This window comes from Vidua macroura, chromosome 5, assembly GCF_024509145.1.
Source record: "Vidua macroura isolate BioBank_ID:100142 chromosome 5, ASM2450914v1, whole genome shotgun sequence".
Classification (NCBI taxonomy): domain Eukaryota; kingdom Metazoa; phylum Chordata; class Aves; order Passeriformes; family Viduidae; genus Vidua; species Vidua macroura.
This window is the reverse complement of record NC_071575.1, coordinates 15,867,098-15,894,616: the sequence shown is the minus strand read 5'-3', so window position 1 is coordinate 15,894,616 and position 27,519 is coordinate 15,867,098. Positions and strand designations below refer to the sequence as shown.

The 27,519-nt window shown below is 39.9% G+C and overlaps 1 protein-coding gene across 5 annotated transcripts in view; it reads left to right on the top strand.

Annotated features, from left to right (window-relative positions):
* The window catches only part of ANKS1B (ankyrin repeat and sterile alpha motif domain containing 1B), a 396,726-nt gene that overhangs the window by 309,054 nt on the left and 60,153 nt on the right, over window positions 1-27,519 (top strand). The window contains exon 1 of one of the 5 annotated variants that reach the window (XM_053977913.1): window positions 584-597. The exons of the other annotated variants lie outside the window; for them this stretch is intronic. The gene's annotated coding sequence lies outside the window, so the exon portion shown is untranslated. Of the gene's footprint in view, window positions 1-583; window positions 598-27,519 lie in introns of those variants that run through there. 5 annotated transcript variants of the gene reach the window in all.

Here is a 27,519-nt window from a genome sequence, read left to right as displayed (position 1 = left end):
TCCACCGGCTGAGCTTGTCATATAATATTCTCAGCCATCAAGTGTGTAACTTCCTCAGGGAAGCACAGTAAGAGATAAGAGTCGCCATGGGGGACTAAAAGTGCAACTCTGTCCTCTGACATTTTGTAAAGTTAAATTATAGGGGCGTTATCTTTTGTATTTTATTTCATTTATTAGGCAGCGCGGGTGCTGCTTAATGGGATGCAGTCACTGAAGTAAATAATCCCGTGGGATGCTTATTTGTTCGTATTAACGCAGGAATTCGAGCTCGGATGTGATTTATGCAGACACTCGTGTTAAAGGAAAAAAAACCAAAAAAAAAAAAAAAAAAAGGTGGTTCTGCCAAGGGAACAAGGCAAGGCGTTCGCCAGCCGGCGGCGGGGACGGAGTTTCGCCACCGGCTCTCCCGGTCCCTGCGCCGCCCCGGCTCCGCTCGGCGGCCCCCGCCAGGCCCGGGGCAGCGGCGCCGCGCGGGAGCGCCCCGCCCGTGCGGTGGGCGCGGGGGCGCGCGGGGCCCATATCCATAGTAACGGCGGGGGCCGGGGGAGGCGCCGCGGCAGCTCCCGCCCGCCGCAGCCGGGACCGCACCGAGCCGCGGTGAGCGCGCGCGCGCGCGCCCGTCCCGCTCCGCCCCTCCCCCCCCGCGGGCAGCGCGGCCCCGGGGAAAGCGGGAGGGGGCTCGGGGGGGGGGGAGCCGGCGGGGGCGCGCGCGGCGGCGGCCGGACGGACGGGGAGGGCGGCGGGGGCTCCGGTGTGCGCGGCTCCGCGGCGCTCTCCCTGCCTGACTCACCGCGGGGCGCGGGGAAGATGCTCAGCGCGGAGGGGTAGCGGCTGCGGAGCAGACGTCGGGGCCCCCTCTCTCCCCTCCCTCCCCGCCCCCGCCGGGCTCGGCAGCTCAGCCCGCCGCCGCCGCCGCCGCTCCTAGGTGAGACCGGGGGCCAGGGGAGGTGCTGGGCGAGCACGGGGGCCGGGCACGGGGCCACCGGGCACCGCCTCCGCCCCGCCGCGCAGCCCGGAGCGGGAGCCGTTCCCCCCCGGTCCCGGGCGCAGGGAAGCGCCGGGAGCGGACCCCGGGGGACGGGCGGGCGGGAGCCCGCGGCGCCTGCGGTTGCTGCGTTCGCAGGATTATGTCAAGGCGAGCCGGAGCCGCTGGGGCGAGCGGCGGCGGCAGCTCCCGCCCGGCGGCGCTGCGGGGCGCCGCGCTCCGGGGCGGGCGGGGGTCGGCGGGGAGGCGGCCACGGGGCAGCGGTGGGCGGCGGGGCGGACGGAGTTTGTGCCGCCTGACGGAGCCGGTGCTTGCGGCCGGTGAGTTCTCACCGGGCCGGCGTGGCCTCGGGAACAGGGCGTCACGGACAGCCCCGCCCGCCCCGGTGCGCTCCCTCCGAGCCGTCCGGAGCGGTGATTAATCCCGGGGGGGGGGGGGGGGAGCTGGGCACCCACCTCTTGCGCCGCACGGGGGGGCGGCAGCGCGGCGCGCAGAGTCCGCAGCAGCGGCTGTCGGGGGGGGGTGGGGGGCCGTGTCCGTGTGCGCGCTGCAAAAAGATCTGTTTGCTTGGGGCTGGTAACTTGGCCGTGGTGTGCCCTGGTCCGAAACTTGCTAAGCGAGGTCTCGCCTGCACGGCACCGCTGGTTGTCCGCTCGGTATTTCAGGAACGCTAGTTGGGCGAAGTGTTACGGTTGTGGAAAAAAAAAAAAAAAAAAAAAAAAAGGACAAAAGGGATGAAAAGCAGAAGTGTGTAAAGATCAGAATGATGTTTTTTGTTTCCGTATTTCAGAAAAGACTCATGTTTAAAAAATACACAGTAACGAACGGGTATTGTACCCTACGGCGACAAAGCAGTATTGGTACTGGGAGACAGACGGTACCTGAGAATTTAATTTGGAATTTAGTTTGCTGCACACGTGCAGTAACAGTTTTCCTGAGCATTTTTAGCATGTGGAGTGATGCATGTTGCCATGTGCCTTGCAAAATTCCTTTAGCTGTGCGAGCAGTGGAAATGTGTGCCAACATGCACAAAATCAAGGTGTACTCCATACCGTTAAGAGCAGCGGTGCTAATGAGAAGGGCTACACTGTCCGTCTGTGACAGGATTACTGATAGAACATATCTTATTTTAAAGAATGTTTTAACTTGTTCCTTTAACGAGGCACAAAATAGTGTTAGACTCTGGCATGATGGATAGTAACTTGCCATTTGAATGCACTTTAAGGACCAATTTGTGTCCTCTTCTGTATATGCTAAAATATAATATATAGTCACCTGCTAGAAAAAAAACCTCAGTGGAAGGTTGTTCATATGACTATTTTTCCTGTATAAATGTCATTATAAATTGTAAGCACTCATGTGAAGTTGATACTTGTTTGCTCAGTACAAAGCCTTGATCCTGTGGTGTATAATTAGGATAACGAATTAAAGCTTCGTTCTGGTGGCATTCTAAAAATTTCAGTGGTGCTCTGAAAAAAATGAAGAGTAAGTGATTTTAGCAGAAAATTTTGGTCTGTTGTCAGTTGCTCATTAAGAGATCTGTTCTTTTTGATACATGAGTATAATGCATACGGGCTGCTGTTGTGCCATCGCTCACACACCCTCTTAACTTTACACACCTGAGAAGTTCCATTCCAAGACTTTCTGCAAATGGTTGACAAATGAGAACTGGAAGAGCTCTCTGATGTATTCGAAGTAAGCTCTGCTTTCTGTACTTTGTGAGCTCCTTTATAGTTTTTTTTCCGGAGAAAGGAGATGTGATAGTCAGAAAGAGATAAATTTATCCAGTAAGAAGGCAAATTAAAACCAAATTAGGGAAAATTAAAATATGTACTATACATATTCATTCTACTTAGGAGGCATTGAAATGCAGTACCCCAAAATTAATTCAGAAAGCTGAGGGTCTGCTGCTTTTCCTCTTAGCATTTTTCTTGGGTAGGGGGGAGGGAAGAATGACACCTCTAGCTGGAAGTGGGCACATGGAGTTAAAAAGGGAGGGTAGAGGATGTGAAAATTTGGAACAGAACCAGCAATGAAGCCGCCATCAAAGGTGGCTGCACTGAAGTAAGAACCTAAAGCAAGCTGGCTCTAGGTGAAAGTTTTGCTGCTGAGGAACTTAAGAGGGAGCTGTGACCTGGGTCAGACATGATTTCATTTACAGTCCAAGAAAAAGACACTTTAATGTCAAAGGAATCAGAATTAAATGACAGAAATGTTAATTTCAATTTGTTTCTATCACTCAGGAGGATGGAGGTTTTGCTTTAACATTGAACAATTGGCATTTTGGTAAGGATCTTTGTATTTATTTGTTACATGTTAGTGATAGGCATAGTGAATAATATTCTTCACAAATAGTAAATTCCCTCCTTGCTTTGGGCAGACTGAGAAACTGTCGAACCTTGGACTTAAGCTCTTTTGGCTCTGGGTCCTGAGACCTGCTTTGCATGCAGACTGCAAGTTAAAGCAGAGATGAGAGTGAGTGGCACCATTCTGGGTCCAAGTTTATTCATCTGCCAAATACCAATCATGACTAGATTTTTTTCTGATGATCCTATTATCATAATGCTTTTCTTATTAAATGTTGAAATTTTATATTAATCTTCCAAATCAACACTCGTTGTGATGACCTGGCCAGTTTTTACTCTGAGAGATGTGATTTTTGTGTTTGTACATTAGAGAACATATCGGCTTATGCTAGTTCACATTTTCAATGTTGTCTTCACAGTTCTACAAGCTGCAAGCTTATTTTTAAGAAATCACATCAAATTCTGGAGAATAACACCTTCAGAAAATTGTACCATACTGGCACTCTTTACGATCCAATGCAATTTTTCCCTTTGTGTAGGCAATAACAGAGGGCTGCTTGTACTTGATTTTTTGGTCCATGTGCCAACTATGCCAGCTTGTCTACAAGACAGTAGTCATGGTTCCAAGTTTCAAGGGGTTATGCTTCAGATAAATATGGCTTTGACAAGGTAATTAAGCAAGGAAAGTTGTTTCATTGTCTTAGTTTGCTTGCTGTCTCTATCCATAGACTTTCTGTATTTTTTTGCCTATAAGGAGAAATCAAAAGGTGGTAAGTTTGTTAGAGGATTTCAGCATGTTATGCTGAGTGTTTTGGGCACTGCAGTTCAAAGATGCAGGTCTTCACATACCTTATACTGCTTAGCTCTGTGATAGAGTATCAGTCTGCACCTATGTTTGAATTGCTCTTAGAGATTGTCTTGTTTTATGGATAACATGTAAACACAGTGGGGCATTTTTGGGTCAGTTTCAGTGGTCATATTGCTTTCAATACAGACTTATATACTGCCAAGTATTCTGGGACAAGAGGAGATACATGGTGTTCAGTTTTGGTTGTTTTCCTTCTTTTCTATTTATGTACTCTGGTGCAGTAGAATTTTTCTAAAAGTCCTTCAGTCAGGTAGAAACATTTTTTCCTCTCTCCAAAGATTCTTCACTTTAAAAAACCCTCAAATTTGGCCTGGATTCACTCTGACAAACCTGAGCATAGTGTTAAAGGATCTTGTTGACATTGTAACCCTGCAATTAATTTCTCTGAAGCGAAGTATCTTGCAGCATTTCAGACGGCTTCATGTTAGCTGCAGATAGGAATTGTTATGTCTGGCCTTAGGAAGTGATGATAGACCAAAGGAAAATCTCCGGGTAGATAGTCTCTCTTCCTTGATAAAGGAATGGTCATTCTTGGTTGAAAAGTGCTGGTGCATCTCCTGGAGATTGTCTCTGTCCTCTGATCACAGAGTCAAAGAGGTTCTTATTGTCATGAAAATGCTCAAGCACAGAGAAAAGTCAGGACCATATCCGTTCTTCCTCCATTCCTTCCTTATTGCCTTCAGCCTCTAACTGGTGGGTTATTCCTAACTCTGTCGACTGAGAAACATCTTGGAGTTTTGCAATGCCTTTCGTAAAGGCAAATGATATGTGGTCCTTGCTTGGCCCAATCTTTGCGTGTGGATAGTATCTTCAGGGTATCTCAAGAGGAATAACAAGAACATAGAGGCTGCAGGGTTATCAGTGTTAACAATACCCACCATTGGTCTCTTTTTCATTACTACTCAAATCCCAGAATATCTATGCCCTGAGAACTGAGTTTGGCTTAAAGTCAAATGCCTGAAACACAGCTTGATCAAGAGAAGAGGTAATAAACAATGACAGTGTATCTGAGGATCTTCTAAAATCTCTGGCTGTGCTGTCACTTGAGGGCACTTGCTCAATGTTAGAAAGCAGTCTTCAGCACTGGAATATACTCACTCTGTGGATGGTTAAGACTGTACTTTTTTTTCCCTTGTGAATATTCATATCTTGGCTTGTTTCCAAGGCTTGTATGATCCCTTGCTAAAAGAAGAGTACCTTTCCTTTAGGAAAACCAACTGGAAATTCCAGCTGGTTCAGAACTAAGTAACTGTAACCATGCTGTTTTTTCTAAATGTACCACGCATACCATAGGCTTATCAGCAGTGCCTGAAATACGTGTCTGCTGGGGTCTTGGGAAGCTTGGGATGAAAGTTCTTTCTCCCAGGCCTTTGCCTTTGGAGTTTGCTCTTTCTAGAAACACGAAATTGGGACATGTTAAAAAAGCTATGCCTTTTTCTTCCTTTTTCTTAGCTTTTTGATGCAGGAAATCAACGTGATTTATATGACGTTTGTTACATGTAATTGGTTTGTTCTTCATTCTGTTCTTGTTTCCTGCAGTCATCAAACATTGAGAGAATTTTTCTATTGTTTAGAATGTGTTAAGTTCTGAGGCTGTAAAAAGGCTAAATTTAATAAAAGCTGCAATAATAGCAGATGAAGTCAGCAGGGAGTTTTGCCTCTTTGACAGAAGATTTTAGACCATTGTTTAAATTTTGAAGTTCTTTTTTCCAGAAAGTGCTTCTCTGCAGCGAAGAATAAGCATTTAGTTTTGCAGTACATTTAAACATCATGAAACATGAAGGTGATAAACACTTGTTTTGCTTGTCCAAGTGTAGATGATTGTCTAAACTCTTCAGCTAGTTGACTGGTCCTCCTGGTGCAGACTGGGGTCAGACCTTCAGTGCTTATGGGTATTTGCATGTGTGCTGCCTTAGTTGGTTCTGTGTACTTTGAAGTAAAGCTTTTGCAGTGATATCAGTGCGAATATATGTCTCTTTTACCATGGGTATACTGAAGATAATTTCTTTCTTCTTCATGAATCTGTTCAGTGAAGAACACTAAGTATCTCAATACAATGATGGTACAAGCCACTGGTAAATTGGTGAGCCACAAAAATATTTGGGTGTAATTATTCCCAATAGAGGAAAATGCGAAATCAGTTACAGTGTTCATCAAGAATTATTATATAATACTAAAATGTGAGTTTAAGTATGTCTGTATGCATGTATAATAGGAATAATTTTAATTCTAGAAGTTTTGCTGTTTAATGTGTGATCATCTCACTGTCCTCAAGCTTCATCTTAACCCACTGAAACTGATATTAAAGCTCTCAATAATTTTGAAAATAATCATTAAAAATGTGTGTAAAAATAATCTAGTAAATTCCTACTGTTTATGCAATCTTAGATAATGTTACAGCATAAATAGATACACTGGTAAATGCCAGTTTGCAAATAGTTAAAACACTTAATTTTTAAGTTAACTGAAAACTGGCTAATTATCTCCTTCAGGATCCCATGATCTAAGAGCTGTTATGCCACTGTTGTGCTTTGTTAACGCTTTTGTTTTCCAGGAATATTTTCATACATAGTTATAAAACCTTGGAAAAGTGTTACTTTGTTAATAGTGTAGCCACCTGGAAAGTACATTATTAATGAGTACCCAATTGGTCTGTGAAGCACCTGTGTTATTATTATACATATACAAAATCAAAATACATAGAACTTCAGTTTTCTGTACCAATATTAATAAACCACCACAGAGGTAAGTGGATATTAGAGTGAATAGTCACACAGAAAAATACTTCAGCAAAACCTAAGGGAAGTATTCTATGATTCATTGTATTTTTACTGAAGCCATTATGAACTGGATGTAAGTTCTTATTTTTCTTTAAAATCTGAGTGTGGTAGGGATTCGGCTCTTAGCACTAGCGAGAAACAAGAATTCAAGGATTTCCTTAGGCTTTTGTGAGTACTTCTCAATTCTAATCCATGTTATGCCTAGCTTGGGTATTTCAGAAGCAAAGATTGGCTCTACAGGAAGCACATTATAAAAAAAACTTCCAAACCTCATCTTCATTAAAAATTCACATGAAAGTGTTATGTTTAACAGGTGTTGACAGGTTTAAAAACCTGTTGCAGTAGCCATTTCCTAGGGATTTCCCCACTGCTTATTAATTTAATTAACTAACTATCCATGTCATTTTTACATTATGCAAAATGACAATAAATCTTTAATATTGTTTCTGTACTGCAAAGTTGCACTTCTTTAAGCATTAAAATATGGAAAGAACATTAAATACTACAACTGTCATTTTTTGCTTGAATTCTATTGATCCTAATTTTTGTTGTTTTCATGAGTATCTTTAACTTGTGTGACCCTTAGCACAAGATACAGATTTTGGAATCATTATGTGGTGGTGTGACTTGAGTGCTACCAAACCACTGCCTGCACTGAACAATCTCAGCACTCTTCCAGACAGCTCCATACTTGTCCTTTAAATACTTTGTGTATGTATTAGTCACAGCACAATAATAGCAAGTTTAATTGTTTAATGCTGTCTGCATCGTGTTCCTTTCACAAGCATCCACCAACCAGTGCAGGATAATCTTTGGGCTTGCCTGGATGAAACATGCCCTTTACAGCTGTAATTCTTGGCTTTGCCCATTCCTGGCTGTTACCATTTTTGTTCCTTACAGAGCTGTCCGGGGCTAAGCAGCAGCTCTGCAGTGATACACACAGGGAAGTGTAGGGCAGAAGGAAGCATCACGTACCCTGAGGGCTTGCACTCAGAGGTTTTGAGCACAGTTCTCAGCTAGTGAAAATCATCATAGCACCATTGGTTCTGTTGATTTCACATGCATGTCTCAGGTACCTCCTAAGAAATAATCTTCCTGGATACTGGGAAGAAGGACAAGCAATGGAGTATGTTCAGTTGTCACTGTGGTGGAGAAGCATTTGGGCTGCTTCATATGTACCTTTTGGAAGATAGCAAGAATCTTCCTATTGCTATCACAGTCATGAGAGCACTGACACTGAGAGAAACCCTGTGGGGTCTTGCTGAAGATGCTGTCTTTTAATGTGATTTTGTTTACTTTTTGATTCATTTGCATTGACCAATTAATTGATTAAAACTTCAAAGAAAATGAAATGTTGAAGAGGAAACTCAATATGTGGTTTTCAAAGGGAAAGGTGCCTTTAGAGGAAGTGTTAGTATAGTTTATATTCTCTGTAAATGCTCAGTTGTGGAAATAGGAAACTAACATTATGTGATCCTGATCTGGAAAGCTTGGCTGAAGAGTGTTAAGTTTCCCTTTGAAGTATATTTCACTAAATACGCCATGTTCTACTGTATATATAAGCAAGTGGTATGCTTAGGTTGAAAATTTTGTTGAAATCCTTTGGCCTTGATATTTAAGGGCAGTATTGCAGGCCTACACTTCTGTAATAAAAACATTGTTAATGCTAATTTAAAAATATATGCAAATCATAGCTCTCCAAAATAGCAATTTTTTTCCCATTTAAGTAGTTGACTGCATTGAGATTTTAGTTTTGGTTATTAGAGGGACTGAAGACTACTGTAGTTAACAGAAAATTGGGAAGCTCTTTTATTTTTTGAACAGTTTCCTAAATACTTCCACAAGTAAAGCAAAGCTGCTACTTCCTTCTGCTGACTCTCAGTATGGTGCAGCATCTAATGGGTGTGGTGCCTGAGGACTTGGTGATGCCCATAGTGGTCAGATCACCTCAATTGAGGACAGCTTGGTCAGACTGGGAAGTGACTGATTTCTTTGGTGTCTGGGATTTGTAATCTATGCTGGGATCTTTGAAAGAGAAAGATCCTGTTTTATCTGCAGAGCGTCGCAGAGAATTGGTTTTTAAAAATGTCTTTCTTGACTTACGGTAGAAAAAATTAGACTTCACGTGAAAAAAATTCTTCTGCAAAACCAGTTTAGAACAGAAGTACTGTAAAATAAACAACCTGAGTTAGAAGCAGTGAATAAATGCAAAACAGCAGTCATCTTTCCATGTTGTTTTTACATTGACATGCACCCTGCTTTGAGTTATGTAACTTAAGTAATAGGATTGTTCTTTGACCTTCATAATCTCTTTCTATAATGGAGGTACAAATACTCATGTTAAGTAAAATTTCTTCTTTTCTAACCAGTCTTCACTTTTAGTTATCTGTATGTGATGGTGATTTTATACTGTAACGCAAAACTGTTGATTCATGGAAGTAATCCTGTGTTCATGCATTATACAAAAGCTATATCTGGTATTGTTGCTATTGCTAGGGGCTGATGTGTCACATTTTTATAAATCTTGTTTTTAGAATATCTTATTTCAGCCACCACAGCCCAGTTCTGCTTAAAACCCTGTTATGTTGATCCTAGTACAGTGATGACATAACTAAGAGAGTGAGGGGGCTTATTAAAAACTAATAATATCCCTGAAGTATTATTTTAATATATTAGCAATGTAGCAAATCCTTACCAGTCAGGTATTCCTAAAGAGGTTGATTTGAATGTGTAAATTAAGTGGAATTTAGCAGTTTTGGTTTATCTTATTTTTTTTTCTTCTACTTCCCCCCTGTTTTTTAAGTCTAAGTTTATACTTCTATATTATGGATTTTATACTTCATTATTCACATCTGCCATTCCCAAAAAACAAATCCTGATCTTTTGTCCTGATACATGATCTTTTGCCCTGATACTTTGTGCTGCTCTGTGGGTGAAGGAGAGGTGGTGCTGCCTTTCCAGAGTGTGTGTGGAGAATCCTCTTAACTGATGGTCTGCAAGATGGATCTCACCATTCGGTTTCCCGTTGTTCTTCCTGTTCCTGACTTTCTACCTCAGCACAGGGCCCAGGGATGAGACAAAGCTCTGAATCTCCCTACCTGTGGGAGGAAGCAGGTGGTTGAAGCTTAACTAAGTCTTGAATCATCCTCATATCCTATGGATTCAAAATGAGGATTAGGGCATCATAGTATAACTTCAAGTCACTCCTTGTCACACGTTACTGTGGTCAGCAGAGGGTCTAGTCCAGCAGTATGAAGACTAACATAACTGAGTTCGGTTTAAAGGTTTTCATGTTGCTGAATTCATGGATAAAGCAGCTTGAATTTGGCTCAAACATTAATGGTGTGTGTGAGTGCATAATCAAATTTGAAAGTATTTGCATAATTACTGATATATTGGAGGCATTAAGAGACCTGTCACGCATTATTATGCTATCAAACATGATACCCTTTGTAGACTGTGACACATGGAGTGTTTTTGTTTATGCTTTTGACATACTACAAAAGATTGTATGATGTATTCAGAAATTACATTGACATTATAGCAGTCTGTGTCTCCCTTTTTCTACACAGTTTTTCAGAGAGAAGAACGTCAATCATGGTTTTCTATAATCTGAAAAGGGATAAAAGTTGAGTTTGTTAATCATCATAAAAAATTATATAAAGGAGTTTTTTTCTGCTTCTTAAAGCTATGACAAAGAAGACTTCTTCCTCACTCTACAGTACTCTGTATGTACATGCTGTGAAGGTTGAAAGTTATGGAATTTATTAAATTGTGAACAGGAGTCGTTGAAAACAGTAATTTTAGTGTTTTGTGTTTGTAGTCTGGAAAACAGTGATGGCAGAATGGAATAGAAACTTCAGGTCTTCAGGATTGATTCTGGATACTGTATTAATTGGACCATAATCAAGGTTTTAATTACTACAGTTTGGTTTTGTATTCTGGTATCTTCTTCCAAAGACAAGAATTCAGCAGTCATATTCTTTAGATTTTGATAGTGCTGGTTTGAAAGACTGAAATACTGCCTGCTAATGGGGTAGGATTATTTTCTTTTCTGGGATACAAGACTTACTGTGCTACATTTGTGAGGATTCTGTAAAGATACTGTTCTCTGTTATACTCAGGTGCAGGCTGGGGAACTTGTGTAATCCAAGGACTCCATGTGGAGTCTTGACTCCACCCTCCCTAATGTATCGGGGAGATATTTTGATGGTTAGGTGTGTTTTTCTTAGGTATGTACATTACAGGGACTATGCAAATCAGAGCAAAGGGCATGTTAGTTTTTAAAGAGTGCATCTCGACATCAGCTTGAAAATGCAATATTCCTATTATTTAACTGAATATCTAAAATGTATGGAATTGGTGTGTTCTGAATTGTATGTGTGTCCATAGCATTGCAGTGCTTGGTCAATGAGAACATTCTGGTAGGTGCCACTTGGTAGAAAGCTCTTGTGCCAAATGTCAAAAAGTGTGAGTGGCTGAAGGCAGGTAACAACAACAAAGGGGGTTTATAAGAAGGCTGCAGAGAGACTCTTTGCAAAGGTCACATAGTGATAGGACAAGGGGGAATGACCTTAAGGTGAAGGAGGGTAAGTTTAGATTAGCTATTAGGAAGAAATTCTTTACTGTAGGGGTGGTGAGGTACTGGAACAGGTTGTCCAGAGAGGTTGTGGACTCCTTATCAGTGGAGGTGTCCAAGACCAGGCTGGATGGGGCCCTGAGTTACTTAATAGAAGGTTGCCTGCCCATGGCGGTAGAGTTGGAACTAGATGTTCTTGAAAGTCCCTTCCAACCCAAAATATTCTGTGATTCTGTCATAGCAAATGTGTCTCATCAGTAGCTCTGTTGCCACAAAAGATATTGCAAAGTCATCTTTGGTTTTTTTTGAGCAGTAAGGAGTGAGAGAGCAGGGTCTCCGAGGCATTGGCTCAACTAAAGCGAATGTTCCTTTATGAAATCACTCCAGTTGCTCTTATTTCAAGCCTTCTATAGAAGACTAGAAAAGATGATGTTAGTCTACTACAAATAGCTTCAGTATCAGTCTTTGACTTCTGATTTTGTTAGAGTAGTAGATTCAAATACTTCTGTTCACTGTAGTGAATCATCCATCTGAGGCAAGGATGTCTTCTACCAACCAAACCAAGGCTTTGTTTGGTGATAGGGTTCATAGGATTGAGTGCTCCTCCAAAGTAAAACAAATCCCACTGGAAAGCAAGAATATTTTCACCAGGAGCACTTGGTCCGTGATGAAAGTGAAAATGTTTTTCTGGATGAAATAGATAAGAAATTAAGTGATGCTCATTTCATACACTTTTATCCTAAACTACTGACCTCCTCTTAAGCAGTCCTGAGTTTCTGTCAGCTCAGTAACAGTCCTGGCCTTTCATCTGCCTGTTTAGGATAATACTATGTGTGTGATTATTATACAGTTACGGTTTTGAGGGATTTATTCCCTGTGTTTGCTCTGCTGCCTGAACCATACCTATCCTAGGAGTTGATTGCAGTATTTATCAAAGCTATGGAGCCCCCATTGAAGCCATCTGTAGGTAGTGGTTGTGCCATCTGTCACTAAAGACTGTGTTCCAGAGGGAGAGACAATATGCACAGACTTCGTCATGGAAAACCTGTAGGGTACGGTCTCTGATGTTTGCTTTATCCTTCTTTATGTATAAGTTCCAGTGTTACACTAACGTCTAAAATCTTTATTGCAAGAGGCTTTTTGAACACCACGGTAGCTGATACTTCATCCTTGCCCCCTCTGTATGCATTATGCATTTTGCTGAACTCCACACATTCCTCTGGGAGGTGCACTATGATCCCTGGTTGGTAAAGGCTGCAAGAGTAGTAAAAAATGGGCAACACCAAGCTGCAAAAAAATTCTGACTGGTATATAAAGCTCAGAGATAATGGCAAGAACCACAAAAACTAAGGTGCCTTTGGGTGCAAGCATACAATTTTCTGAATATTTTTGCTATGAATTATCAAGGATTACAGCAGCAGCAGATGTTCGAGGCAGCATGATATGGATTGTGTATACCTTTGTGCTATGATTAACTGAGCCAATATCCTTGCATGCTAAGAGATAGGTGACTTCAAAAAGTTTCAAGAGAACATTAACAGAATATATCAGGAATGCTTTCCCTAAAGATGTTGCTACCAAGAGCACCATTCAAAATTTTTGTGCGGTGTTTAGTGATCTTCTAATTTGTGAGTAGAAGTAGTGGCATGTGATTAGCCACTAAATTTTAAGTGGAATTTGCATTATCTTAAGATGTATCTCATGTTGTATCTGGGGGCAATGTGATGACCTAGACAATACTGTATGTGGGAACCTACTAATGAAACTGTAGGCCTTCAGGACACCAATTTTCATGACTGCATATTCTCTCTATTGCAAAAGCTTAATTGTAGTCCTTGTCATAGGGAAGGATATACCTTCATACTTTGTGCCCATGTGGCCATGAATCCTTGTGCTGCCTCTTTCAGCTATGTAAGCATGTACCAGACACACGCTGGTAACCACAGAGTTCAGAGGCTGCTATCAGATTTGCGCGTTGCCCAACTCTGTAGCTGATCCACACAAGTAGGACTCCTGAGCTACTCTTATTTGTTTTTGTCCACGCAGTGCTGGCAATCTGTCAGAAACAGACATGAAATATAAAGCAACAAAGTAGTGGGGCTTTTAGTAAATTTTTTTTTTTTTAATGCAACACAGGAACATTTTGTACGAATGACAGCACTCTAAAAAGAGATATTGCATCAGTAAGAGGCGATACTATGCACTGCTATGTTAAATGGGAGAGGAACTGATTTAGCATAAGCAAACGAACTTTAAACAAGCCCTGCGATACCTATTCCTAATCTGTTACAGATCAGATGTTGCATTAAGAGCCTGTCATGACTTATGTGTGTTATGGTTGTGTACTTATTGTATGTATTAAAATATTCCAAGAAATACATAGCAAGAACATTATACTGTCAGCAAGAGGTTATGCATGTTTAATCAAGACCGAGCTTCTGAAAATACTCATAAAATGTGGATGATCAAACATTTTATTTAAGTATTGAATTTGAGGGCATTTGAGTGGATTAATCTCTGTTCTTTATGGATGTTCTCTCAATATGAAACAATGGGAATATACAAAAATATATATTTCCTTTTTTATGTATTTTTTTTGCACTATAGCAAGGACTTGCTTCGTTGCTAGGTAACAAGGTATTGCTTTATTTGCAGGAGCAGTAGCTGAGTTGATAGTGGAGGCAATGACTTATATGCAATGTATTAATATATACTGGAGCAGTAATAATAATTATTGAAATTGCTTATTTTTATATGCTCCATGCCATGGAAATCATATATAATCAGTTCATTAGAATATTTCCTTCTACTATGTAGAATAAATGCTTAATTACTAAGAATGTCCAGTTATTTAGTAAAGCACCACAATCTGTATCATTTATTTAGTGTCTTAAAATGGGTTCTTTCAGATACGTAACAAGTTTTAAAGTGCTACCAAAATAAGGGAATTTATAAGGTGCAGCTATAATTGTCCATTCATAGCTTTTTTGGCCTTTCACAGACAAGCTTGCTTTTTCAGCAGCAATACATTTTCCTCCAGGGATCAAGGCCAAACCTGCCAGTCACCAGGGCAGAAGCTGGCTCCTTTCCTGTGGCAGGCTGCCATCTCGGTTCTGCCTCCAAGAAGACCAGCAGGTGGTCCCCAGGCCACTCCACTGCCTCCTTTCTCACACAAGTCTGGAAATTCAGAGTGGTCACATTTGCCTTCAGGGTAAATGCGAATGCCACCTGCTGCCACTGATGGCATGGTGACTGGACTAGGTGGTGCTGGATGCTGTATCCATGGCCAAAATGTCACTGCTGTTCATTTTGCTCAGTTTTTCTGCTGTTTGTGGGAGGGAAGCATGTACAGTCCTGGTGGAGTCCCCATTGACTTGATGCTCGCTCCTCTTGGATCAGTTTACTCTTAGCCAGGTAAGCACCTTCATCCCTGTCTGTTATGTGAGATACCAGGTCTCACTAGTGTCCATGGATGCAGGAAGACTGTTTGAGTATGTGGAGGAGGATTTCTGTGGTCATGCTGAAGCAAAAGCTTAAAGTTGTTCTTTCATGGTGGTGGAAGCCATATTGACTCAGAAGAAAGTTGTCTTCAGCATTAGCCAAATTAGTGAATGTGGTATGGCTGAACATTTTTTAGTATGATTCATGGAACCCTAGAATATCCTCAATGGGAAAGGACCCACACAGGTCCTTAAAAGTCCAGCTCCTGGCTCTGCACAGGACCATCCTCAAGAGTCACACCCTGTGTCTGAGAGCATTATCCAAATGCTTCTTGATCTCTGTCAGGCTGGTGCTGTGACCATTTCCCTGGTGGTTCCAGAGCCCAAACACCCTCTGGGAGAAAAACCTTGTCCTAATACCTAACCTGAAACTCTCCTGACTCAGCTTCAGGCCATTCCCTTGGGTCCTGTCACTGGTTACCAAAGACAAAAGATCAGTGCCTGGCCCTGTGCTTTAATATGAGTCACCCATGCCTAAATTTTTGACACCTTTCCTTCTTGCAAAAAAGAAGGAAGTTAATAATAAATCACATGTATAATCCTGCAATTTTTGTAGTAAAATTGACTTTTTCCCCACGTCAATCAGTTTTTAGCAGCTGCAACTCTTTTTAACCTGCAGGATTACCTGTTAGACTTTCAGCTTTGGTTCCAGATATTCACATGCGGCTCCAGAAAGCTGCAGTTCACCTCCACTCCACTCACAGAAATTTTCTCACCCTGGTGGTTTTACCTTTTAAAAGGCTATTAATCTGTAGTCCTCATCATTCAGTTTCATTGTTTTGTTGGAGTTCTTTTTGCAAAGCAAGATCCTGCTTAATTAAAATAAAATGGGGCATTTAGCAGTCTGTGATGGAGAACAAGACTAGTCTACAAGGGACAGTTGATGGGCAGGCAAAACCAGGATAGAAGAGATAGCAAAATTTATCTAAATATGCCTTACCTGTGCAAAGAAATATTTGCAACTGTGGGTAACGTTGCAGCTTGTTGTAGTTTCTGTATTGTATCACACTTGACATTTTCCGTTAGACCTCTAATGACTTCTAACACAGTCATTGACATAATCATTTCATAAGTAAATAGCTTCAGGCTTGGACAGTGTCTTAAGAACTAAAGTATTCCTTATCTTTTTGGCTTCCATTTCAGCAAAGACAATGAGTAAATAAAGTGAGGCAAAATGGCACTTTAACAGTATCTGGCTTTCCTGAAAAGTTGCAGAAAAAAAAAAAAAAAGCCAAAGCACAATAGGGTTAAAAAGAATAAAATTTAGAAAGCTGTTTCTATATCTATAAATGTAGATCAAAATAAATAAAAGGAAAACAGAAAGGACAAATGAGAGAAAATGGATGCTGCAATAAATAAAAAAGAGCAACAATCATGTTTCAGCATGTGTCAGAAGGACAAATAAGGATGGTTCTTTTCTGTAGATCATCAAAAGGAGAAGGAATATGGAGCCATTGCTGGAAAAGGACTTCAGTATATAGAATTCTGTTATTTTAAAGTTAGAATAATTTTTTTCTTTTTTTACATTTTCATGTCCTATCAAGTGAAAGTTATGCACTATGCTTTCAGGCTTGGTCACTGCCCGTCTGACCATCCTCACCTCACTTTCACCTCTTTTGATAGCACCTAGTGTGCTAGGGCTCGGTGTTGATTTATCTTGGCACTGGGAGCATCTAGACAACTCTTGGATCATCATCATCAGAGGCATACTAACATGGAGTCTAGGACTTCCTTAACTCCCCAGATTTAGTGAGCTTTGTGTTTCATTTCACTGCTGTTTAAAATTCTCCAATAGTAGTAATGATACTGGCAGAGAACAACATTTGCCTGCCTGATGTTTTCATTATTTGAGCAGCTGGGTTGATGGCTTGATTCTTCACTGAATAGGAGGAGGTCATCTGTATGGCTGTTTTGGCAAAAAATGCTTTCCTTTGTGGATAAATCATCAAAGAACTGAAATTTTCCTGATTTCAAAATACTTTAATATGTTAGTGTAGATGTGTTATAAGCTCAGAAATCAGTCTGATCCTTGCTCTTCCTAAGCATCAGATCTCTCCATTATGTGTCAAAAGAATGCTGTGTATAAATTCTGGATATACATGCTCAGGTGAGAGGAATCACTGAAGACAGTTGATTAATTAATCACTGTTCTGACAGGAGCATAGAATGACATTCACTCTACATGAACACCGTGTCATTTAAGTAAACACAAGTGCACAGCCCAGGTTTGTTTTGCTGACTTGTGTTAATTGTTGCAGAAGGATGGAATTGAATCTAAATTTGGAGTGATTTAACTTCTCTGTTTTAAGCAAAAGAATATTAAGAGTAGCACATACTTTTATTTGATGAGGTGAAGAGTAATTAAATAACTGCAGTTATGTAAAGTTACATAAGAAACAAGATTTGATGTTCTTGCTCTGAACTGTATTATTAAAAGACACGTATTTTAGCGTTTTTGGTCACTGATTTACTCTATTAAAATTGCCTTTTGGAGAATACTTTTTAACCTAATGAAGTATGGTCTTGCAGTGATTCTGTTGGTCTTTCAAACTGATTGGGCACTTGAGCTGGAAGAAAGGTTTCTTTCAGAGGTATTAAGTTCCTACAACTTTCATGGAAGTGAGTAGATGGAACTCTTTTCATATCCTCTTTGTGGTGGGGATATTTTCTACTCTCAACAGGCTTGCACTGTTGGAAAAGTGCAGTTGAGTAGTAGAGCCATGGTGGGAAGCTGAAATTACAGTGAGGATGGAAGAAGTTGAAAATAATACAGAGAAAGAGGTATAGAGGGAGGATGAGTTCTGCTATGGACCAAGAGAAGGATTGTGGAGACAGACATGAAAATCCATAGGAAAATGTTCTGTTATTTATGCTGCTGGTGGTATTGGTCAATCACTAGTTGCCTTTTTAAAACAACTCACTGTGTGATCAATGGTATATTGGCTTAAATAGAAGCACTCAGTTACAGATGACTTCTCATACTGCTCTTCTCACTGCAATAGTGCACCCTGACTGATGGGAGCCACCAGCACCTGGTACTCTTGTCTTCTGCCCAGGGAAAAAGGATTGGAGCTGGATTGAGCAGAATGCCGTGGTTGGTTGGAAAGTTCCTTGGTGTACGTGTTGGGAAGGCAGGGGCTGATAAATACACTTTCTGTCTGGGATGGAAGGGAGTGGAGTGATGTGATAGATGGTGACATTAGAAATTACTTTTGCTTTCTCACATACTTTTAATCAGATATTTTACTTTTTTAAGAGGGTTAATATTCGACAATCCTTGATTTGGATTTTCTTTATATTTTTGATCAGAAAATGCAATGTCTATTATGTAGCCATAATAATTTTTCACTCAAACTAGTAGTCCATAAGAAAGAGTGTTGTTATCTTCATAAATATTATCATTAGTTAATGAGAACAAAGACCACTATAAGAAAATAGTGTGGAACATCTGATTTTAGGCTTGCAGAGAGTAAAGACTGTGAATCACTTCTTACAGTGCCCAGCCAGACTCCATACATGGTAGATGTTTTTTAATGGCTTTATTTCACCCATTCTGATTGCGTGGATACAGCAAGTAAACTCAGGATGATTTTATGAATAAGGCATGGTGTTAGGATTTAGAAGATAGGGTTTTCATTCCTATTAGTATGCCAAGTTTCACCTGCAGCCTCAAATTTTTTAGTTAATCCACATGTGCTTCAGGTTTGCATTTGTTCAAAATAGGAAAGAGGAATCAAGTTAGTATTTTTTCCCCTCTGTGCTGATAGAAACATACACTTGCATTATTCAAAGACTCAAGAGCCGCACTCTCATCAACAATACAGAATCAAGTGACCACATTGCAACAGGGAAGGTCGACTCTATATAAAATTAAAGTCAATGCATTAAAAATGGACTTATAGCCTGATGTTTGTACTATGATTAAGACTCACTAGAGTACAATAAAGCTTGATCATATGCAATGTAGGATAGTGGATTAAATTTCTTAATTGCTAATAATAAGTAATCCTTATGTCTCCAGGGTGTATAGAAGGTTGAAAAGCAGTCAAACCCACTGCATTTTCATTGTGTCAGTCTCCTTGGCGGTTCTCTGTGGAGGCATGCTGATGGGCAGGAGGGAGGTTAGGAAGAGCCTGTGGGTATGTATGGCACTTCTGTCAGGTTAATAAATTACATGGGTTCACTGCAAAGTGGGTGCATAGAAGTACATATTGTATATGCTTCTGTGACACTCCAGCATGGCATTCTTCTGGCTCAGGGGATTCAGTTATTCATTGCTCTCTCCCTCTCTTAATTTAATTTGTGACCTCATTTCACAGAAGTCTATTCTACTCCTAATGCTTCTACGTAACTTTCCTGAATACTGGAAGTATATAAAAGCAGTGAGAATATACCTTGAGCTTGGACTGTATTTTTCACTGTGCTAAATTCATGTTTTACCATTCATATGCTCTCTACAAAATCTGTGCTGCTGTTATAAGATAAAATGTGTAGGTTTGGATTTCATTTTTCTAGGAAGCTGGATAATAGAGATAGAAGTGATGCATACAGCCACATATCAGAATAGTTCTGTGTTATATAGCTGTATTTTAAAGCAAAGCTCAAAGAACAAGTCTTTTATTCTTCTTCATATTTCTTTAATCATTTTTTTGCATGCTGTGAAATAAAACATACTGTGTCATATTTTTCTTCTCAAATCACCTTGCTCTACCCTATTCTTATTTATCTAGTGAAGCAGGAGGCCATGTCTGAGCACTTGTACTTTGCACCCTGCACTCCAGTTCTAAACTCATTTGATGTTCAGTTTACTGCCCTTTTTCATTTCATCCTGATGATAGCCCCTGTCTTCTCTTATACTTTACCCTGGAGTGGTAGAAGTCCTGGATGCCTGAGATGCAGGGACAAATCTTAGCAAATGGGATGCATCCAGTTGTCTTCATTTCACTAAGGGTGTCATTCTTCTTGAGACCTGAGATCCTGGGAAGCTTCCGCTGTAATAAAGCGTGGGTGTTAACAAAGCAGTCTGGAAACATTGAGAGTTGACAATATAGGATCGAGAGCAGCTATTAGTAAAAGTTGCTAACATCTGCATCTTATCTTAGCATATCATTAAAGTTGTGACTGGGATGAGCTATCTGTGGCTCCTAGCACTGACAGCCTGGGCGGAGTTCCTGTAGAGAAGGGAGAAACACATCAAAACTGCAGGTTGTCTCCAGCTTGTCTCAGATCTGCCTCAGTTTTACACGCTGAAGCAGTGGGTTGGCAGGAGGGGATTAGCACTAACAGCAGTCTCCTTTACACCAGAGTTTCAACAGAGCCCTTTACAGAACACAGGGAGAGATAACATCATACAACTTCTCTCCTCTTTGGATATGGTTTTGGATTTTGTAGTTTGATTACACTTGTGTCCAAGCTTTTCTTTGCATCCCTCAGGGACTATAAATTTATTTTAATTCAGTGAATTAAAATTGTTGACAACCCAGTGTTGTGAAAAGCGGCAGCTTTAGGGAAGGGTTACAAAGTGCCCTGTTCATTTTGTCATGTGAACCACAAGGAAAAAGTTGTCATGTTTGGAAATAAGAATTTTCTCTTAATTAGAATATGCATGTTGCCTGAAAGTCTAATTTGGTCTCTGTAAGGCTTCTTTCTTGCCCTTATACACTAATAAGGTGGCAATTTACAGTAGAGCTCTAGCTTGGGTGGACTGTTACAGTGTGTAGAATTTGAAAGTTCAGTTGTCCTTTAATTAATGATTATCTACATGATGAAAAACTAGTTAACCTCAGGGCTTGAAATATTATAGGGAAAAAAATTTCATAATTCAAAACTGGCCATGCAGTCATGGTCTTGTGCATTTGTCTTCCTAACAAAAGCTGAGATTCAAAAGTCTGTGTTTTTAGGAAGCAGATAGTCTTTGTTGAGACTTGTGATGAAATCACAAGAGTGAAATATACAAGGTCTGCTTACTCTCACTGTAACTGGGCCATCTCTGAAATTGAAATAAAAAGTAATCCTAGGGTGTTTTTCTAGCTATGAGTATAAGCAGTTATGCGATTGAATATATTTGTAAGGTAGGTCTGCTGAATAGGAAAATACTGTTTTTACACAGTCAGCTTTCATTCTACCATTTTGTTTTAACTTTACCCCTCCTTTTCAGTTCTGCAGTGCAGTGTAATCCCTATTTTATTGGAGTACAGCATGTCCAAGAGAGACACTGGCTTCATTCCAGTCAATGGTATTTTGACACTGACATCAAGAAAACCAGGTTCTCATCCTTGTTACCAGTACATGGTGTTTGCAAGAGAACCTTTCACTGACATTATATCATTGCAGGCAGGTAATTTATAAGCTTGTGGAAAATATTTTAAGTGCTTTCAAACTTCTAGTGCATGTCTGCTGTGTTATTAAACAGTGTCAAACTGGTATTCAGTGTACATTCGGAAATTCTTACAAAGCAAAGATTCCTTTGGGAACAGGGCGTCTCAGACCAAGAACATAAGTGTCAATCTAGACAAAAGATAAAGTGTTAGCTCGGATCTAAATGTGAGCAATTTCTATAGGGATTATAGGGTGTGCAGCCCCAGATGTCCAGCACCCTGGTACTTCCAGCAAGCTGAGAAGGCTTCTCACTGGGTTCTCCTGCCCTGGAAAAGTACATGGGTCCGCAGGCAAGGGCAAAAAAAAAAAAAAAAAAAAAGCATTTTGATTCTGCTTAGAGGATTTTGTTGTTAAGTTAATGAAACACCTGACCTATTGAATTATTTTCTTAACCATTTATCCAACCTTAAAATGCATGAAAAATTCAATGTAACTAACATATCAAAAATTATTTGAATGTGTGTTCACTGAGTGCATAATAATCTGCAGTGTATAGATAACTTTTCAGTTTGCTGCACAGAGATTTAGCTGTGCAACTTTGAGCTAAGTTAAAATAATGATGTACATTTTTCCCATTTAATTTTAGATCCTATTTTTCAGTATATGGGTCAGCTTCTTATGTCAGTCTTGCATTAGTCTTATTGCACAAAGCAGGTTTAGAATTGCAATCAGGTCTTCCACATTTTCGTTTTTTTAAAGTGCTGAACTGTAAATGAGATGATTATATCTAGAAATACAGATGTGTCCAACAATGGCTCTTGTCTTCTTGCAATCTGCACAACAAAAGTTATATTTACTCTCTGAAAGAAAATATTTTTACTAGTGACTTTTCTGCTGATATATCTCTGGGGTTTTTTTTTTACCTTTCATGAATTAGAGATTTTAGAGAGAAAATGTTTTTCCATCTCATCTTAATCTCAGTTGTAAATTGTGTCAGGTTTTGCTATCTCACTTGTCCATGTATGTTCTCTGCTATTGTGAGGAACATTTAGCACAGTAGCTTGTGTCTGCATTTTTCTTTGGGGTGGGGAAAGCTGCCTTGATTTTGAATTTAAAATAGATTGTGTGAGCCTCTGTGAGAACATCTAAATGAGTAATTCCTCGGTTGTGTACCCCAGAAAGATGAGGCTTACGTCCCAGTTTTCTCTGACTTGGAGGACATTAATGCTACTCCAATCCAGGCTTTGGGGGTCTCTGTTTCTCAGGCTTGTTGTGGCTGGCTCTGCTGCAGTAGTATGAGGGGTCTCTTGCACATTATTCTTTCCTGCTTTCTAGCCACTGTACAAAGCTTTCTAGCCTGTACAAAGATGGTAACGCACAGCACGCATTTTTACTGAAGAGTGGGTGTATTTATTTAAACCCCACATACTTGCCCACCAAGTGTTTGGAATCAACTCAATGAATCATGCCAGTGCAAGATTCACTATACTTTCCATTTTATGCCTTAAAACTGCCTTTATGAGGAGGGTGGTCTAAGAGATTTGTCAATAAAGGTCACTGGTAGGTATCTCTGAGGGATACCAGCCCAGGTCTTGTCCATAGAGTGCTCTGTATTTAGAGTTTTTATACTCTTCATATATGGAAATTCTTTCTGCCCTCAATTTATTTTTGATTCAGGCTTTGTTAGTGCACATTTTCTTATCACACATACAGAATAAAAATGTTGTTGAACTTTAAAGAATAAGTGACTGCCCTTGCTCAAAGAGAAACCTACATATATATATATATATATATATATATATATATACACGTATTCTGTATATACATCACCTGGCCTTTAATCTTAACAGGTCATATGAAGTGGTGAGCTGTGAGGGAAATGCTGCCCTTTTCCCTTCCCTGATTTTAAGAGATATATGTGGGGGACAAAAAGATGGTTGGGATAAGCTTTTGGCTTCTTAGTGCCTATTGAAAAATAATTCCATGCAAATCTTATGGAAGAAACTCTTCATTGTGCTTGTCAATTGTTTCACTTCTTTACATATGTTTTAAATGAGATAGCTGGACTACATTGCTTTAGCATTTAAATGAAGCCAAATTAATATTCTGTCAGCAAGCAGAAGGGGTTTTTATACTAGAAAGGTGTAGGAGGGAGATGGATAATGGAGGATGAAACTTGCTGATACAAACACATGCCATATCTTGTTAAAAAAATGAAATTCTGAACCACTGAAACTTGTAAATTATTAAAGATGACCCTAGATGATTTTAACATACATTCCTGTTTCTGGCGGCTTATGAAATTTTTTATCAAAATGATACAATGATAACATACAAGAGTAAATTTTTGTATTTTCTAAGTATTTCCTGCATCATAACACAGTAATAATTTTTGGTTTAGACAGTAAGAAAATGTATCCTGGTGAGGGGATTTCATGGGATTTTAAATAACTAAAGCTTAGATGCACAATTTTATACAAATAATACATACCAGAAGCCCACGTTCACAAAATCAGTTATTTCTTCAAAATGTTGTTGAATAGCCAGCCCTTCTGCAAAATGCTTCCTATTGGTAAAATATTGTGTTCTCTCTGTGTTTTATCTCAGTAAAGAATTAAACAATCATACTATGTGTGGTAGTAAACTCAGTCGTCCTAGGTCACAGCTGATGAGAGGAGGTGGTTGCAGTTCTCCTTGCAGCACCACTTGTACAAGACTGCACAGACCATGAAAGAATAGAAACGTATGTGGGTGTTTGTTCTCTTCATTTCCACGGTATCCTAGAGTTGCAAAATAAGGACAGAGATTGCTGAAGAATGAGGCAGTCTTTTTCTGCAACCACGAGTGGTTGTCCTGTAAATAACATATAGAGTAGATGTTAAACATACATAAAAAATGTTCCTTACGTTGTTATTTCATTGCTTATGGAGGAGAGCAGATGCCATTAAATGAAATCTGATTTTATTATTAATCCAATTGCTTCCTTTCCATTTTTCTGTGGACTTTTTGCCTTATTCATTGCTTGGCAGTTTTTGCTTATTCTTTTGCTATCGTTTCTCCTGTCACCTCTGCAGTGGTTGGCTGAATGAGGTGGAAATATGGTTGCAAGTACAGATAAATTGCTGAGCTAGGTGGTGAGTGATGGGTGGTAAAAAAATGAAGGGGACCTAGAGGAAAGCTGCGAGGGAAAAGAAATTTGGGGTTTCTTGAACTGAAAAGATGATGTGAAGAGAGAGAGGTAGAAGGTTGACAGAGAGGGAAGGAAGTTGAATTTGCAAAGAAGGAAATAGAAAAGTTACCCAAATAGCCAGAAGAGACAGATAAAATAATCTACTCTGGTTATCACAAATGCCTTCTGATGTCACCTACTGATATCCTTCAAATAGTTGCTTTTTAATTTTATTGTAAAATCTTAATCCTTCCATTAGCTATTTCTCATCTGATTACTACAATGACCCATTTTCTGGTCTTCCTATTCTTCCCCCATGTTATTCATCCTCTTAAAATTCCGGCACTCATTTTATCTCTCATAGTTTCCACATTCTCGTTTTGCTTTATTATTTCAGGAGCTTGCGTTGGTTGTATCTGCAGTTAAGGAGCAGATTAGCAAAACTTAACATTTGCATTTTAGGTTCTCAACAGATATAATTCCTTGTACAGTTAGTACTTAATTGTAACTTGTGGTGTCTCTCACCATCTTTTCATTTATGATTTGCACATGGTGTTTTGTCGTCTGTTTGCTTTCCCCAAGCATGGATGTGGAGGAATCCCTGGCCTGTACAAGGTCTTATTTCCCATTGGTCTGTAAGACAAATGTAGATTGTAATGTTCCACAGTCCTAGCTCTCTCTGAAGATGAGGGCATTCGTTGATGCCTGAGATGGAGCCAGAGATGAAGCATGCAGCAATGCATCCAGTATGACCTTGTTTGCAGCAGTGGAGCTGCAGGACAGCAGTGAAGCAGCTCCAAGCAGGAAGGGCAGGCTGGGCTGGTGGTAGGAAAATTTGTGCATTTAGCATTCCCCTGTGCTTCAAACTCCTCCATCCCTAAGCCTCCCAGCATCCTGGTTTTGAACAGAAGCTTCTGTGTCAGTCCCCAGTAGGCTCTGCCAGCTGATTGCTGTTGTCTGGGAACAGTCTTGAAATTTCAGGGAGCTAGTTAGTGCACTGTGCTCTGCTCCCTGTTTTCCAAACTGAAATATGCATTTTCATATCCTGAGCAATTCTGAAGAGCCAATACCTTCAGTGTTTTCTTTTCATCCAAAGGGTGTTTGGACCCTGGAACAGGGACATGGTCACAGCACCAGACTGACAGAGCTCAAGAAGCGTTTGGACAATGCTCTCAGGCACAGGGTGTGACTCTTGGAGTGTCCTGTGCAGGGCCAGGAGTTGGACTTGATGACCCTGGTGGGTTCCTTCCAACTCAGCTTATTCTATGGTTCTATGGTTTGAGAATGTTTTGCTAATTTTACGTACAATTCTCTCTCTTCAGGAATAAAGAATCTGGGTCATTTTTCTCAGTCCGTCCATGCCACACTTTGATGGCAAACACCTGCCTGCAGCACCCTTGTGCTGGTTTTGTCCTTTGGGCCTGTAGGCAGGGAGGGGACTTGGCTCCCAGGGCTCAGTGGGAACATCAACGCTTGGTAAATTCCTTGTGGTCGGTGTACATTCGTGAAAGATCACTGGACCAAGTTTAGGGTGATACACAAAAAAAGTTCCTGAAAATGAAGAAATTTCCCACTGCTAAGCCTGTGGTTTTTAATATAGAAATATAATATAACATTTCAAAAGCATATTTTTAATTCAACACAGTCATTTCCATACAATTCTGTTCAGAAATTTGATTTACTTATGCAGTTGATTATCTGTGAAAAATCTGTTTGAAAAGAAAATATGGACACAAAATATGAATGGAAAATATTTTATGATTCAGAGGTTCTTACAGCAGAAACAAGTAAGTTTAAATGTCAGGATTCTTAAAATGAGAAAAGGCTTACACTCTTTTGGGTCCAGATCTGGATCACAAATACAGGAAGAATTTAAAAACCCACATAAGGGAGATGTATGCTTGAATAGTAGTCTTTCTAAAACTATATTTAACAGTGACTAAATTTAGGCTTACTGACTAATTTGAAAAGCCAAAATGTTATTTAATTCTCTAGTACAACTCAGAAGCACATTTTAAGTAAGTCATGTGAACATACCCTAGGTGGCTACATGTTAGAACATAGCAAATATGTAGGTTACATTATCATCTAATTTTCCATAATAAGAGTTTTTTTCTCTTTGCTTGTTATTTATTTAAATCTACTCTTCTGATTCATCATTAATCACAGTTCATGTGGTGGTTTGGTGTAAAATGCTCATGACAGGATTTCTTGTTATAGTGAGATAATGTTATCTGTACAGTAGTGCACGTTTGTGACAAGATCATATAGAAACTTAATTGGCTTAACAATAATGCATCTGGCCATTACATCTAATACTATAAATTAAGAGATATAAATGTACATGTAAACTATTTTTTTTGCTCTAGCAAAACTTGTCATCCCAAACAAATGTGGATTTTCATGGCGTTATTTCTGATCTGAAAGGTGATTATTTAACATTGTAGTAATATTTGTAAAATAGGATTAAAATAGAGTATGATCTTCATAGTGCATAAATGGGCTGAATCAGTTATATAATATTTAATTGAAGAAATGTGAAAGTGATTTACTTTGAAAGTACAGATCACATGAGAATATAATGAGCTCTGAGTATATCACTGAACAGCACTACGGGGGAATAATTTGGGCAGGAGGACTAGAGCTACTGAGTATTTGACTGAACATCAATCAAGAACAGAACACAAAAAAGGAATGTTGTGCATAGTAGCAAGTGGAGTGTGTTTAAAAACTTGTAGATTTTTGCCCCCCTAGGACAGTTCCCTTCATATTTCAACTTGGATAATGTGTTTATACATTGTATTCTGTATGTCCACTTAAACTAGGAAAAGAAAACAAATTTCTATTCTTGGTAGGAGAGTTTTGCAAAATTATATGTATATTACAATAAATGACTTGCAGAAGAAAGTAAAACTGTTCATAATGATGAATTACTTTCAAAAACCAGTGAGAACAGAACAAGAGATATAGAAGTGAGCATTTAGGTTAAATATTAACAAAAACCATAACTCAAG